Raw genomic sequence first — 14,849 nt, 5'->3', positions numbered from 1 at the left:
GGGCAATTTAGCATGGCCAATCCACCTAACCTGCACATCTTTGGTTTGTGGGAGGAAACCGGAGCACCCGGTGGAAACCCACGCAGACATGGGGAGAATGTGCAGATTTTGCACAGCCAGTGACCCAAGCCTGGATACGAACCTGGGACCCTGGAGCTGTGAAGTCACTGTGCTAACCACTGTGCTACCGTGCCTGGAGCAGATAACTCCTAAGTCCTCCTGTCAGGTCCTGAAAACCTGGCATTTAAAATGGTGGCAGATACGTCTCAGTGCCCAGTTGCCATTTTAAATACTTGCCCATCTGCCTTGTTCTTGCTGGGCCAGCAAGGTTAAAATCTTGGTCTTTATATTTTAAAAATTGCATATTAACATTTTGTTGATAAAAACATTGTCTTCTGGCAATGGTCAAAATTGTTCTGTATCATTTCATGAAGTATGTATGTTTAGTGTACACACACACGTACAAGACATTGCCCCATAGCATAGTGCAAATTCTAACATGATAACTCTGTCTTTATACAGAAAACCTAATGAGCTAGCAAGGGTGATGACACTTGTGATGGTGAAATTGAGGACACCTGGCCTTATCAAAAATTAAAATGTAGTTTTACATACACCTGTCAATCAACTTAGAAGGACTTTTGAAATTTATTGTGTGAATATCTTCTGAGCTTTTCTGTGGCTGTGCATGACCCCTCCCCCCATTCCTGATATTTAAATTGCACAGTCTTGGACCCTTAGGACTGAAATGCTTTAGAGCTCAGATTTGTTTTTGGCAGTGTCGCTTCAACCACTTTGTGTGGTCTAACAATTGACAGTTTAAGAGAACTTTGAAATGCTACTGGCTAAGAAACCAAAAAGGAGACTTTGAAAAGAAAGGCCTTTCAGTGCTATTCAAAAAAAAATACTGTTACCTCCTGGTGCTAGGTGTTGGGCTGATGAATGTTTACTTTTCTGAATTTATCAAGAATAACTTCAGAGGATGGCAGAGTAATAGATCTTTTTAAAGATTATCAGCGAAAAACTATGGGCAGGATTTTCATCCAAGGATTATCAGTAGTTGGGAGGACCAACCAACCCCACTTTTGTGTTGGGAAGGCGGATGCAGGCTGGAGACCTTTAAAAATGGCAGGGGTAATCAGATTCCAGGATTTCCACCTCATTCCCATTACCAGCAATTTTTGCCAGCATGGGATAAGGATGTAGTGAGCACATGTGCAGGACTGACGTTCCATTGCGGAAGTGGACATTGCAACCACTGCTCCCTCTCCATGTCTCCACCCCACCCCCCCCCCCCCCCCCAAAAACCCCAGCACACAAGGCGCGATTTAACTGAAACGTTTCTAAGTGTGGTAGCGAGCGGGAAATGCCGGAAGCTTCCCGACACTGGACCAGTGGGGCTGTTAGCGTGATAAAATTTTAAATGGTCTACTTTTTGAGGCCCCACGGGATTCACATCTAAAATCATGGTTCGTCGGCTGATTCACCCAGCCCCCCCCCCCCCCCCCCCCGCTAACAAGGGAGAGCAGCACTTAAACCGATTTCTGCACAGCCAACCCCACTCAGCTCGCAGCCATACCACCATGGAGACCAGCCCCACACCTTGTGATGCTGACCTGGGATGACTGTTCGACATGGTGGAGGTCAGACAGAATACCCTGTGCCCCCGGGGGTCCAGGAGGGTCAACTACAGGACAGCCACTGCTGCCTGGGAGGAAGCGGCAGTGGCCGTCAGCTTGGGGCGTGACCAGGAGGACCGACACCCAGTGCCGCAAGAAGGGCAATGACCTCCACCTGGCCTCTCGGGTGAGTTTGCACTGGACACCTGACCCACCCCCACATCTCCATACTCCCCATCTTCCCAAGCCCCTGCCCTGTGATGAACAACGTGTGTGTCTAACAATGCCCCCCTGTGTCCCCGCAGAATTTGGCCCACAACTGGCAGGATGAGTCCCAGACAGTGGCAGGGTGCCAGACATTAGAGTCCTCATCCTAGGTGCAGGGGATGGTGCTGGCAATGCATGCCACCAAGGCCAATACTGCGAGGTGGCGACCACAGTGCAGCCTGGTGCATGACGTTAGCAGCATGAGTGGAGGTGCTCGACGCGTGGCTCTGCTCTGTCAGTGATGGCCATGACAGATGGCCTCAACAGAATATCCGACTTCCTGGGGGATGTGTCCCAGTCCTATTGTACCTTGATGAGCCATTGTGGAGCATGTCACAGTCTGAGGGGGATCTAGCCGAGATGCTGCGGCGCATTTCCCGGTTGCTGGGGGACATGTCCCTGGCAGAGGGGCATCGCCGAGGGTGCCAGGCGCTGACTCCATGCCTGCGCCCATTGGGGAGCCACCGGGGCTGGCAGAACCAAATGACGAAAGGGCAGCTGGGCCTCTATCCAGCTGTCCCTCCATCCTGAGGTGCACGCAAGTGCCCGATGGGCACCTACGAGGAGGTAGGGGCACTGGGTGTCCACTGTCACTGGGTGGCAGCTCCCAGTTCCCCCACGTTCCACCACCCCCCTGACAACAGCACGTCTTGCAGTCAGCGACAGTGCAGTGTGGCACAGCGGGGCATGTGCTGCCGGCAAGTGCACTGGGGCCCTGCGGCCCCAGAGGACGCCCGCCAGGGGCATCGAAGGCCACGAGACATGGTAGGCAGCAGCCTGCCTCCAACTCAAATGTGTATCTGGGGACAAACCTAGACACAGTAGTAGAGCAAGGAAGGCAAAGCACATTGAGCATTACTTAGAGGACACTGGGAGGTAGGGGTATGGGGGGGCAGGGGAAGTGGAGTTGGGTAAGGGGGTGTGGGGGTCTAGGAGGGGTGGGGTAGGTGGGGCGGCACCATTGGTAGAGTAGGGCAGCTGGGGACACTTGAACCCCATTAAATCTGGCCTCGATCAGTATGACGCCTCTGGCACTTTGTTCAACAATGTGGGCCGAGCACCAATCCCATTCCCCCATCTCATGGAGGTCCTGGACTCCTCGTGCAGGTGACGGGTGTGAACGAGCACTCGGTAGACAGGCAGGGGTCAGTCTATGACATTGAACGTGGAGCTACAGTGATCCGTTGACAGTGCCGACACAGTCCCATTACCCTGGTGTGATCATACACAGACCCTGAGAGGAGGATGTTGAGGGGGGTTGTAAAGTAATAAGGTGAGGCTGTGGAGAAAGGGAATGGTGGACGAGGCGACATCCTATGTGAAGCGGGTGAGAATGAGGACGTCCCTGGCCCTCCGAGCTTACCGGACCCTCGCCATTGCCACCTGTCATCCAGCTGTCCTGCGTGTCCTCCCTAGGCTCGTCCACCTCTCTTGGTCTGGTACATCCTCACCCTCGTCCTCGGAGTTGGCCACATGTTCCTCCCTCTCCATTTCTAGCATGTCACCCGCTGCTATGCCAGTTTGTAGAGGACACAGCAAACCACCACAAAGCGGGTGACTCTCTGGGAGGTGTACTGCAGTCCATCTCAGAGCAGTCGAGGCCTTGTTGTACCTGGTCTCCACATCGGTCACCGGCCTCTGTAATGGTTTCATTAGCCAGGTCCTCAGTGGGTACCACTTATCCTCAAGAGTCAACCGGCCATCCTGGCGTAGTCCTCAAAGGCTTGGGATGTCCTACTGCCCCAGGATGCAGCTGTCGTGCACACTCCCTGGAAAGCATGCGCACACGTGAATGATCTTCATGTGGCGATCGCGCACAAGCTGATAGTTTAGGAAGTGGAACCCCTTTCTGTTGATGTAAGGCACTCCCAGACAGCCTGTGAGTGCAAGGCGACATGTGTGCCATGCACTACTACCTGTGTCATTCCAGTGATGGTGGAATATCCTGTTGCCCAGGATTCTAGTTGGGCCTGGTCAATGTCAAGCTTTATCCAGTTCTCTGCCGGGCAAATGAGGCATCCATGACTGGATGTATTTGTGGGCTGTAGCTTGTGAGATGCCACACCCTCCCTGCCTGTACACCCTGGGCCATGGCAGGGACGGCCAGGATCGCGATGTGGAGTGGGGCCCAGCATATGGGACACCACCTTGAGCTGCCTGTCCTGCCAGCAGCATGACGAGGGCAGCTTCCAAAGAGGCCAAGATATCATCCATCCTGCAATCTCCACCCACCCATGGCGGCCCACAACAGCCACGTCTGGGCCCCCGGGGGCTCCCCCAGCTCCCTTCGAACACCAGAGCAGCAACACCAGTTCCCCTGGGCTCTTTACTTGTAAGCATAGATGGCTACTCACCACCTCTGGGCCCCACAGCAGCCCTTCCATCAGCTTCACATTTTTAAAAAGGAGCACTACTCGGCGCCCGCATGACCACTTGCTGGGGATGCAGTAAGATAATAAGAGGCCATTCGATAAGGGGCCGCTCCTGTTAATTGTAAAGAGATTGGGCTTAAGTGGTGATTATTGGTGCCTCGTCACGCTCAGGCGAGTACCTGATTTCACCAATAGGACCGGGCTGGTACAGTCGCAAATGGATCAGTACTCGGCGCAGTTCTCTATTCTGGCCCATCCCAAATTTAACGGCCTCGTCGCGCTCTCGCTTCAGTGCAATGCGGCCATTAAATCGTGTCCATAATGTTGATGGAGCCAGGACGCAGATCTGGTTCATAGTATCCTGGAGTCATGGACCATGGTGGAACCCTAGTTCGCGAATCTGGAAATGAAATGAATTACTATTTAATATTTCCTTTACAATATATTGCCCATCTTACCTTCTGACAATGCTTCAATCACAGTCATTCATTGTTTCAATGACCGGTGCTGTCCTTCCTTTCCTACCTCCAGTTTAGATCCTTGAGTGGGAAATTAATGGTCATTGAATGGGTTCATCCTGCCTTGCTGGGTGGGACTTCTCCTCCCAGGGTCCTCAATCCCAGAGCGATGTCAATTGCAGGCCTGTCAAGTGTCTGAGTGGAATAATATAGTGTGTTTCATGTTTTAAAGGCAGTAGAATTTCTTCAGTGCTTTCTCATTGTCAGTCTTCATTGAACTGATTATAAGATGATTCCCTCCAGACATCTGCCTCGTGATAGAGATCACATGACTACAGAAAGCCAGATAGGACATGTAGAACTGATTGGATTTCAAACCCAACTCTTTTCATATCAAACAAATATACAAACAACCCCCTTTATCGTAAAAAGGATAAGCTTGAATGAACAATCATGTGTGTCTGAGTTGCCCACCATTCTCATGAATTAACAACTATTTGCTTGACAAGTCGGTCTCTACATCTGCATTGCATATGTAGGGTGACACTACCACCTGGGTACCCTGGCTGTGCCAGGCTGGCAGGGGCACTTCCAGGCTGGCAGTGTCTGGGTGCTAATCTGTCAGTGTGAGGGATCAGGTCTGGCGGTGCCCTGCCCCCAATACGTGGGGTGAGAAGAGGGCTCGAGCTGAGCTCGTAAGTGCAAGAAATGAGGTAAGTGTGGCCTTGGCAAGGCGTTCCCCACTGGGGCTAACAAAAAAAGTCCTATTTGAAAGAGGGGTTGTTTTCTGCACTAGAGGCACCAAAATGGGATTGTTTTTTTCTCTGTTAAATCCCAGCCAATGTGTAGTCATGGAGGTCAGCTGGTCTAGTCCCAGTAGTCAGCATGGTAGCTGACTGTGACAAGATGGTTAATTCCTGCTTTTGTGAAGAGGTCTACACCCAGTTTCATCCATGGTCTGCCTGGGATATTGTGCGTCATCAATAGATGTTTTAGCTCTTCTAAATCCTGCCCTGGGCAATGCGGTCTTTAATTTCATTTGCTCGTGTTTGGCCAGTGGAGCTCTTCTCTTGCTTTCTAAGACTCCGTTCAATTCCTTGATGGCTTACATGGATATACTTCAGGATCTCTCATCTCCTTGAGATGATGATTCTATTTCCTTTGGATAGAGTTATTGCAGTGGGTTTGAAGGCCTGGCATTGGGACATGGAGGTGGTGAGCTTCCTAAAGAAATGTTGTTAACTTTTATCATTATACCTGTCCCCTAAAAGTCCTCAAGAGGGATTGCGACACAAGACCTTGAGGGCTCCTCTGCTGACATTTGAACAATGGGGCATAACGTACAGCTCCTGTTTTCAACATTCCAACTGTGCAATTGGATAAAACACAATAACATATATTGTTCAAACAGGAGCAGCTAACTCTCTTGCGCTGGCTTCTTTGGGGTCTCCATAACTCCAGAAACAGTGGGGATAAAAGTCAACTCCAGTGGCAGCACTAATGGATGTTTGTGGTTGGCTGCCTATTAATGACCCTCCCAATTCCACTTTCCATTGACCTGCACCCCGATACCATACACTGTATTCAATAAACAACTGAATTCTTATTGTTTCATCTTTATCACTCCTCAATCTACATTACTGAAATATTTTCGAGTTCTATTTTCTAATTTTATAGTTAACATTAAACAGTCCCAATTTTTCTTAAAAACTAGGACATTTTTTTGAAAATCCCACAAAAAGCAAAGTTTGAATTCTACTGTGGTTAAGCCAAACCAGCCAGAGCAAGCAATGTCTCTTTGCTGGGTCTAATTTAGTGCACAGCAAATTAATCTTTAATTTCCCATTAGGCTTGCATTGGAACTCAGAGGCTGAACCTTATTACACAAATCCCAGCAAAATAGAACATTCAGTGCTGTAGGGTTTGAAACTAACCTCCAGAATATTATTAGGTCACATCAACAAACAAATAACTTTACATGATGTAATCTGCAGTATTCTCCAAAGGGTGAGGTCATTGCCTTTTCCAAAACCATTAATTCCTTGATTTTGAAATTATCGTCCTTATGTCCCAATCTTTTCACATTCTCCCCTTCCCTATTTCTATGACCTCTTTCCCAACTCTTCCAGGGACTCTGCATTCCTCCAATTCTGGCCTCTTGAGCATTCCCGACTTCTTTCACTCCACCAGGAAGTGAGATGTTCACTGCCAGTGGATCATAATGTGGATGAATACAGTTCCCCCAGCCCATTATATGAATCCCGGATTCTTAATATACCAACTAAATAAAGTATGTAGATGTGTGTCAATCTGAGAAATAAAACCATGTAATAAAAACCAAAGAGGCTGCAGGTGTATTAGAATTTGAAAAAGATAAAGATTAATGGGGTGCGATAATCTAGAGAAGTGGATTATATAACCTGGATGAAAATCACGCAGGTTATGTGATGTGATACACTCCACCTGATTAAAAGCCAAACTGTGCAAATCTACCCAATGTTTTAGTGGCACTCTGCAGCATCTCTGCTGGGGAATGTATATCCAAATCAGGTAGTGACAGGCCTGCTATACATCTGAAATGCTTATGCTTTGTTTTCCTCCATATTACTAAAAACTGGGCTTTGCTGACCTTGCAAACAATTTGGGAAAGTTGGGAGATCTACTTGGTCATTGACTACTGGTTGATAATCAAAGGCAAGATTGGAAAGGTTCCTCTCTGGAGTTGGACTGCTTTATGAAGACATTGTCAGGTGCTCCATAATTAACAAGCCTTAAGCATTTCTCTCCAGGCTAATGGTGCGCAATAGCCTGTTGCCTTCCCGTCTGAGGCCTTGCCCACCTCAGCATAAAATCGCTGTGAGATCGGGGCGGGCAAGAACACGGAGGGAATCCCATCCCTGCAATAATATAAAAGCAAATTACTGCAGATGCTGGAATCTGAACCAAAAACAGAAAATACTGGCCAATCTCAGCAGGTCTGACAGCATCTGTGGAGAGAGAAGGGAGCTAACATTTCAAGTCTTGATGACTCTTTGTCAGAGCTTTGACAAAGAGTCATCCAGAGTTGAAATGTTAGCTCCATTTTCTCCCCATCCCTGCAATGTCGCACCACCAATCCCCCACCCACCTCCAGCCTAAAAACCTGTCAAATGGTGGGGAGGAGAGGAGTAAAATTTAGGGTCAAATTAATCTAATAGCTCTGCTTAATCAACAGACTATGCAAGTATATTAAATGGAATGGCCATTATTGGCCACTTACGGGCTGCTTCCCACCCATCCTCCATGCTTAGGCTGGTGGGCAGAGTGAAGCCCCATGGGGGAAGGCCAAAATTAATCCAAGTTAGATCTTGGGCAGGAAGGCTAGGGTGAGGGTTGGGGGATGCCTTCATCAGAAACCCCCTTCTGATTGGGGTGTACTCCCCACCGCCCCTGAAGCCATGGTGAATTCTGGGCCTCACACTCACCGCCCCCGCCCCTATTCCCCACCCTGGGACTCTTGACACTTGGATTTTCCTCAATGTCCATATGTGTCTCAAGGCTTGGATCTGTTCTGTCTTGAGACAATTCACACCTCTTTAACCTGGGATTACCCCTCTCTCTGGGTCTGAAAATACTTAATTACCTGCAAATGCTCACATTCAAAGCATTATCTTGCATCTTTGACTTTGTCCATATATATGTTTCTGGAGCATACCTCTTCATTCACCTGAGGAAGGAGCAGTGCTCTGAAAGCTAGTGATTTGAAACAAACCTGTTGGACTTTAACCTGGTGTTGTAAGACTTCTTACTGAACTAATAAATTAGTACCCTTCCATATTGAACATCACTTGGAAGAGACACAAAGGGTAACAAGGATATAGAATGTATTCTATGTGCGAAACCAATGCCCATCATCAATAGTGGCTGGATAGCACTAATATTGACCGAGTTTTGAAGTCATACTTAGCACAAAGGAGGCTGGTTTTAGTTATTGGAGGGCACAATATATTGCTACAGGAGTTCCTCAAGGTAGTATCCTAGGCGCAATCATTTGCAGCTGCTTAAATGATCTTCCTTCCACCACAAATTCAGAAGTTGGAATGTTCGCTGATGACTGCACAGTGTGTAGTAGCATTTGAAACTCCTCAGAAACTGAAGCAGCTTGTGCTTGCATGCAGCAGGATCTGGATAATATTCAGGTTTGAGCTTGACATACAGGTCGGCGCAACATCGAGGGCCGAAGGGCCCGTACTGCGCTGTAGTGTTCTATGTTCTAAGGTACAGGCAATGGTCATCTTCAACAAGAGAGAATATAATCATCTCTCCTTCCTATCCAATGGCATCACCATTGCTTAATCCGATACCATCCAAATCCCAGGAGGATCTTAACTGGACCTGCCAAATAGATTCTGTGGCTACAAGAGCAGGTCAGAGCCTGAGAATGTGGCAACTCCACCTCCTAACTCCCCAAAGCCATTAACGTATTTCAAAGAGAAACTACCTCCTGGGACTGGGCTCGCTGCCCACTCCTTGTCTTGCCTCTGTCAAACCCAGAAGATGACAAGTTGTAGTCAGCTTCCTGATGAGCTCATTTTTCCCTTATTTAACCCCCGCACATACTCCGATGCACATACATATGCAACTACAAGAAGGAGACTGAGGGCGCGAACCAATGGACTTTTAGCAAAAAGTCAGTGGAGGTCGTCACAGAGGTCTAGGTTTATTGAATCAGTCCCCATACTCCGACAGACGTGCTGTTAGGTAATTTGGACATTCCGAATTCTCCCTCAGAGTACCTGAATAGGTGCCGGAATGTGGTGACTAGGGGCTTTCCACAGTAACTTCATTGCAGTGTTAATGTAAGACTTCTTGTGCCAATAATAAAGATGATTATTATGATACTTTTTTCCCCTGGAGTTACAATCGGGCTCTCATTTCTATTTTTCTTTTCTTCATTTTGCTACACCTTGTGGCAGTGGCATAGTGGTATTGTCACTGGATTAGTAATCCGGACACCCAGGGTAATGCTCTGGGGAAGCAGGTTCAAATCAGACCTGCTATATGGTGATTGGGAGAGATGAGGGTTGAGATGGAACATTATCACACACCACAGGTGACCATGTGAGTCATAAGGGTAGTAATTTTAGGTTGTGTATTGGCTACCCAGGGCTGAATTTTACATAGGGTGTACTGTTCTCCTCCTGTGGAAGAAAAGTCAATCGCAATAGGCCACCCCACAGTTAAAACATATTCTGGCAATCTTAATGAGGTGAGGGCCAGACTTCCACCTGTCAGTGGGAGGAAGTCCTACCTTTGAGAGCTGTTGGAACTGCAAGCAGTCCTCTGAAGGAGATTGATGGCATCCAGAGTGAGAAGTCCTGGTCTTTTTGGACGAGAAAGGATTGGGCACCTTCAGGAGTGGGGGGTTGGGTGGGCTTTGGTGAGCAGGTGGGGGGGGAGGACATTTCCATGGGGGAGGTGCCCAGAAGGATCTATACCCCCTTCCTTCATGCTTTTTACCAGGGTTGTGTTTAAAATATGGCCTTCTCTCCTTCACCTGCCTGTCAGTGCCCAGCATATTAAGGCAGATTGAGGGTGTTAAGTGGGCAATAATTGGCATCATAAGGCCTTTTAATAAGCCTAGGGGTGAGCGGCCTTGTGGGCACCTTCTCCCACCACCCCACACACCTGATGGGGAGCCATAAAATCCAACCTCTACCCTGGGACAGGTGTGAATCAGGCCTTCTGGGAGCAATGTCACAGGGATTCCTCACAATGGAGAGACGTTGGGTGGGGGAATGATATGGTCAGCTATGTCAAAAGCCGAAGGACGGTGTTGCCAATTTAATAGAATACTATAATGTTGCTCTTTAGAGTTGCCAACATGATTATGAGGCTCTTTTATGATATGATGTTATGTCCCAACAGCGTCGCCAATACTGTGGGTGTTTCTGTTTCTCTTACTGAACCACAAGGCTTTCCCGTATATCGGTCAAATTACCACACAACCAGTCAGTTCAAGTTCAAAGATGGTGGGCGCGATTCTCCGCAAATGCGGAGAGTCGTAAAGGCTGCCTTGAAACTGGCTGTGTTTCACGGCAGCCTCCGCGCCCCCTCCTGGGACCCGATTCACCCCCCCCCCCCCGATCGGGGCTAGCATCGCGGCCCCGGGAAGAACGGCAGCGCGGGCTTAGCGAATGTTCGCTAAACCCGGCCGCCAAAATTCACGGAAGCTGACGCGCACGATGACGTCAGCCGCGCATGCGCGGGTTGGACGGCTCCAACCCGCGCATGCGCGGATGACGTCATCGCGCATATGCGTCAAACCCGCGCATGCGCGGTCCGTCATGCCCCTCAGCCGCCCCGCGGACTGATCCTGCGGGGCGGCGGAGGGACAAAGAGTGCGCGAGAATCGGACCCGCTGCCCGTGATCTGTGCCCACCGATCGCGGGCCCATGCCACCTTTGGCACGGCCATGGTGCGGCCGTGCCAATCGGTGGCAGGGTTCTCCAGAACGGCACTTTGCGGCCGTTTTCACGAACTGTGATAGCAGGTGTGTTTAAATTCGTGAAAACGGCCGGAAAGGCCTGGGAAATCGGCCCATCGCATAGGGGAGAATCGCTGCTCGCCGTAAAAAAATGGCGAGCAGCGATTCGTGTCGTGGGGTGGCCGTGGGGGGGGAGAATAGCGACTGGTCGGGAAAAATGTCGGGAAGGCCCTCCCGCTATTCTCCGACCCGTCGTGGGGGGCGGAGAATCACGCCCGGTTTCTTTACACACAAGGGTTACTTCGACATGCAAGCACAATATACTACAAGTTAAACTACACCTATCAACAACAATTACCTATACTTAACTTCAGGCGACCGGCACTGTGAAAGTGGATAAGGCCTTTATCTTGGCTGGTTTGAAGAAGTGGCTCTGTTTCTGCTGGGCTCATCCGTCAGGTAGCGATCGTTGGTCTTGAACTTGGCTGTCTGGTCGTTATGCCGCAGTTGGGCTGGCACAAGCCGGATTCAAAGGAGGCTGGCACAGGCCGGATCCAAAAGAGACAGAACACATGGCTGTGTCCTCTTTTTTTTTAATCCTTCTGGGATTTTGCGCTCTTTGGGCGGTCTTTAACCTTGGATCCAATAATTCGACAGGCTTTGATCACTGCCTTCAATTTTGGCAATAAAGGAGCGGATGCCTTGGTAGCTGGGCGGGTCCTTAGATGTCATTGACCTTGGCAGTTGGGCTCTCTGAGTAAAGGGAGTGGCGCCGACCAGCCTTTGGCTGTATCGGTTTCTTGAGTACAGTCCTATTGTTCCGGGAAAATGGGCCATTAGAATGTAAAAGAGCGGGGGCTATGATCAGGTCTCGCTATCTGGGTTGCAAATGCACAGAAGTTCTGTATCTGTCTGAGTCCTGGGTTGGCCACAATTCCCATGGTCCTTTGCAGGTGGCCATCACAGATGGCTACAACGGACACCATAGCATGGTCACCGTTACTGAGCATTTTGTGGCAACACTGCCCAAGATGTTCTCAGACAGATTAAAGAAATTACAATGGGGAGTAATTGAATCGTGATAGTACATTCCAGAATAAAATACTGCACATACAAATAAAAACAACACATCCCAAAACATCTGTACTAATGTTTGTATCAAAATACTTGAATCGCACACTGTGATTTGTAAATTGTAAAATCCTTCAAAGGTGCTATATTTGCATTGAATTGCATGTTGTATAAATGTAACTTTGATTTAGTTCAGAATGTTTAACTAACTATACATTTGTGGTATCAATGTGTTTTCCTTCAGGTGCATTTGTGATTTAGTTAACAGTTATACACACAACACTAACTGTAGGTCCGACCTTTTAAAGGCTTAAAATGTGAACAAACACCCACTGAATGGTTTCAGCGGCTTGGTAAAGAAATGTTGATAACAATTGCAATAAGGTAATCCATATAAAACCATACTTCTGAAGTATAAACGTCATGTCAGGTTTTTGCTGGAGTAGTGTCATCCTTTTCACAAGCTGCACCAAGATCTGTTGGAAGACTAAACATTATATTTTAGCGTGAAGATTTTTTACCTTGCAGATTATATTTCCAAATAAATCCATAAGCCTACTTGATACGACGGTTCCACTTATTTTGTTCCTGTAAACACCAAATAAAAAAAAGGGATTATTTATCTGGGAGGAATCATTTCATGGAAAGGGGTAGGTGATACTGCCACCTTGTGGCTCGCATTGGCATCTGCAGAACTCTAGAAGGGCTTCAAACTGTCAGGGCACAAAAAGGACATATCCTGATCTGTGGACATCACCGTTGAAACCATTTTTAACCCCTCATCCCTTCTCTATTCAGACAATTCTTCACCCCTTTTTCCTCCGTTCATACCAGTCTTCCACCACTTATCTGTCCTATTAATTTAGGTAAATTTGATGAATTCCAAATTAACTTAAGACCTCTGAAATGCTGGGACCACAAATGCTTTAAAGGTTTAAATGACAAGGGGTCATTCAATTATTTCCAATCTTTCCACCATTTTGGCATATTCCAATCTAGAGATGGTTAACCAATTCTTCCCATTTCATGTCACTGTGTTGTAAAAGTCATTTGTATCTGAAAGTAGTTTTTTTGAAAAATGACTTTTTTTTTAAAGGGTTTGTGTTTTGGATAAGAAAGAACCAGAATAGGGGTACACCATTTCCATCAATGTCACCATACACAAATGTGGCAATGATGCATTCCAATTTGATTTAAGTCGTTCACCTTCAACAATTTATTCAACAGTGACGTATTAAAACGAATCCAATTCAACCATAGGCAGTACTCCATTAGATGAGTGTTGCCTGCAGTGACACTACAAAAATGGCAAAGTTGACATGTCAAGTACCTGGCCATAGTTATTTTTAAAGTAAGCATTAAAGTTAAAATATTTACAATACTTTAAATTAAGTTTACGATCATCGAAGGCAAGAAATATGGGCTAACGTTTGTACTGTGTCGACTGGTAATGAGGCTTAAATGTTTTATGCTGTACTTTAAGTGCGTGGGAAACTATATACGTAATGTATAACCTTTGATATGGAAATCTCCCGTGTGATTTCCAAAATACATGTCAGTCTAAGACTGGCTGGCAGAATATTTTAGAAAGCTGTTTTCACTTTCATGACCAGGTTTGAATCCGGACTGGACAGGAGAAGATAAATTCTATATTCTATTCCTTCCGCCTTTGCCAAACTTTAGTGCAATGCCCTCTGTGATGATACAGTAAGTTCCTTAAAAATGAATTGTTTGGTGCCATTCTTGTCTTTGCTTGCCAAATGCAATGATACAATTCACATCAGAATCCTGTCGCTCTGTCATCATAAGTCAAGGCAATAAAAATAGCACTGTCCTATTCTTGCTCTTGCCCAACCTACCAGTCAGGATAGAGCTCTTCTGAGTGCACTGCACTGACAAAATTGAAGTAATATGACCTGGGAGAGCTCCCAATATAAACAAGACAGGTTTTATTTGAAGATGCTGCCTTCATCCAATTGGCCAAGTTTAAAACAACTTAAACACCATTATCGCAAAAAATATTCTTACAGTCTAATGCCTGTGGATCTGTCCCACCACCTCTCATTCTGTTCTCCAGTGTCCAATTTATTTAATGTTTCAATGGTGTTCTATTGTAGCCGCATCATGAAGCAATGCTGTGCCATATATCATTCACAATGCTCACTTGACTTTCATTGAAGGGGCTCAGTCTGTGCACAGGTTAATTCTAAAGAAATCAAGGCGCAAAACTGTGATTAGGTTTTTTAAAGAATAAATTTAGAGTACCCAATTTTTTTTCCAATTAAAGGGCAATTTAGTATGGCCAATCTACTTACTCCGCACATCTTCGGTTTGTGGGGGTGAGACCCACGCAGACACTGGGAGAATGAGCAAACTCCACATGGACAATGAACCGAGGCCGAGATTGAACCCAGGTCCTCGGCACTGTGACGCAGGAGTGCTAACCATTATGCCACATTGCCGCCCAGTTGATCAGGTTTTGATGTCTACACGTATTTTAACAGAATTTCTGGAGAATTTAATCATAATTGATTTGTAGATTGTAGAATCCAAACGGAGATCATGCAGAATGAATGAATGGTAGAATTCAAAATAA

At 47.1% G+C, this 14,849-nt stretch overlaps 1 protein-coding gene across 2 annotated transcripts in view; it reads left to right on the top strand.

Moving 5' to 3' along the window:
* rorb (RAR-related orphan receptor B) overlaps window positions 1–14,849 on the top strand; it is a 258,673-nt gene that overhangs the window by 61,572 nt on the left and 182,252 nt on the right. Inside the window, exon 1 of one of the 2 annotated variants that reach the window (XM_038804953.1) lies at window positions 14,700–14,729. The exons of the other annotated variant lie outside the window; for it this stretch is intronic. The gene's annotated coding sequence lies outside the window, so the exon portion shown is untranslated. Of the gene's footprint in view, window positions 1–14,699; window positions 14,730–14,849 lie in introns of those variants that run through there. 2 annotated transcript variants of the gene reach the window in all.

Source organism: Scyliorhinus canicula, chromosome 8 (genome assembly GCF_902713615.1).
Source record: "Scyliorhinus canicula chromosome 8, sScyCan1.1, whole genome shotgun sequence".
Taxonomy (NCBI): Eukaryota; Metazoa; Chordata; class Chondrichthyes; order Carcharhiniformes; family Scyliorhinidae; genus Scyliorhinus; species Scyliorhinus canicula.
Note: the sequence above shows the minus strand (reverse complement) of the source record. Positions and strands in the feature narration are given on the sequence as shown.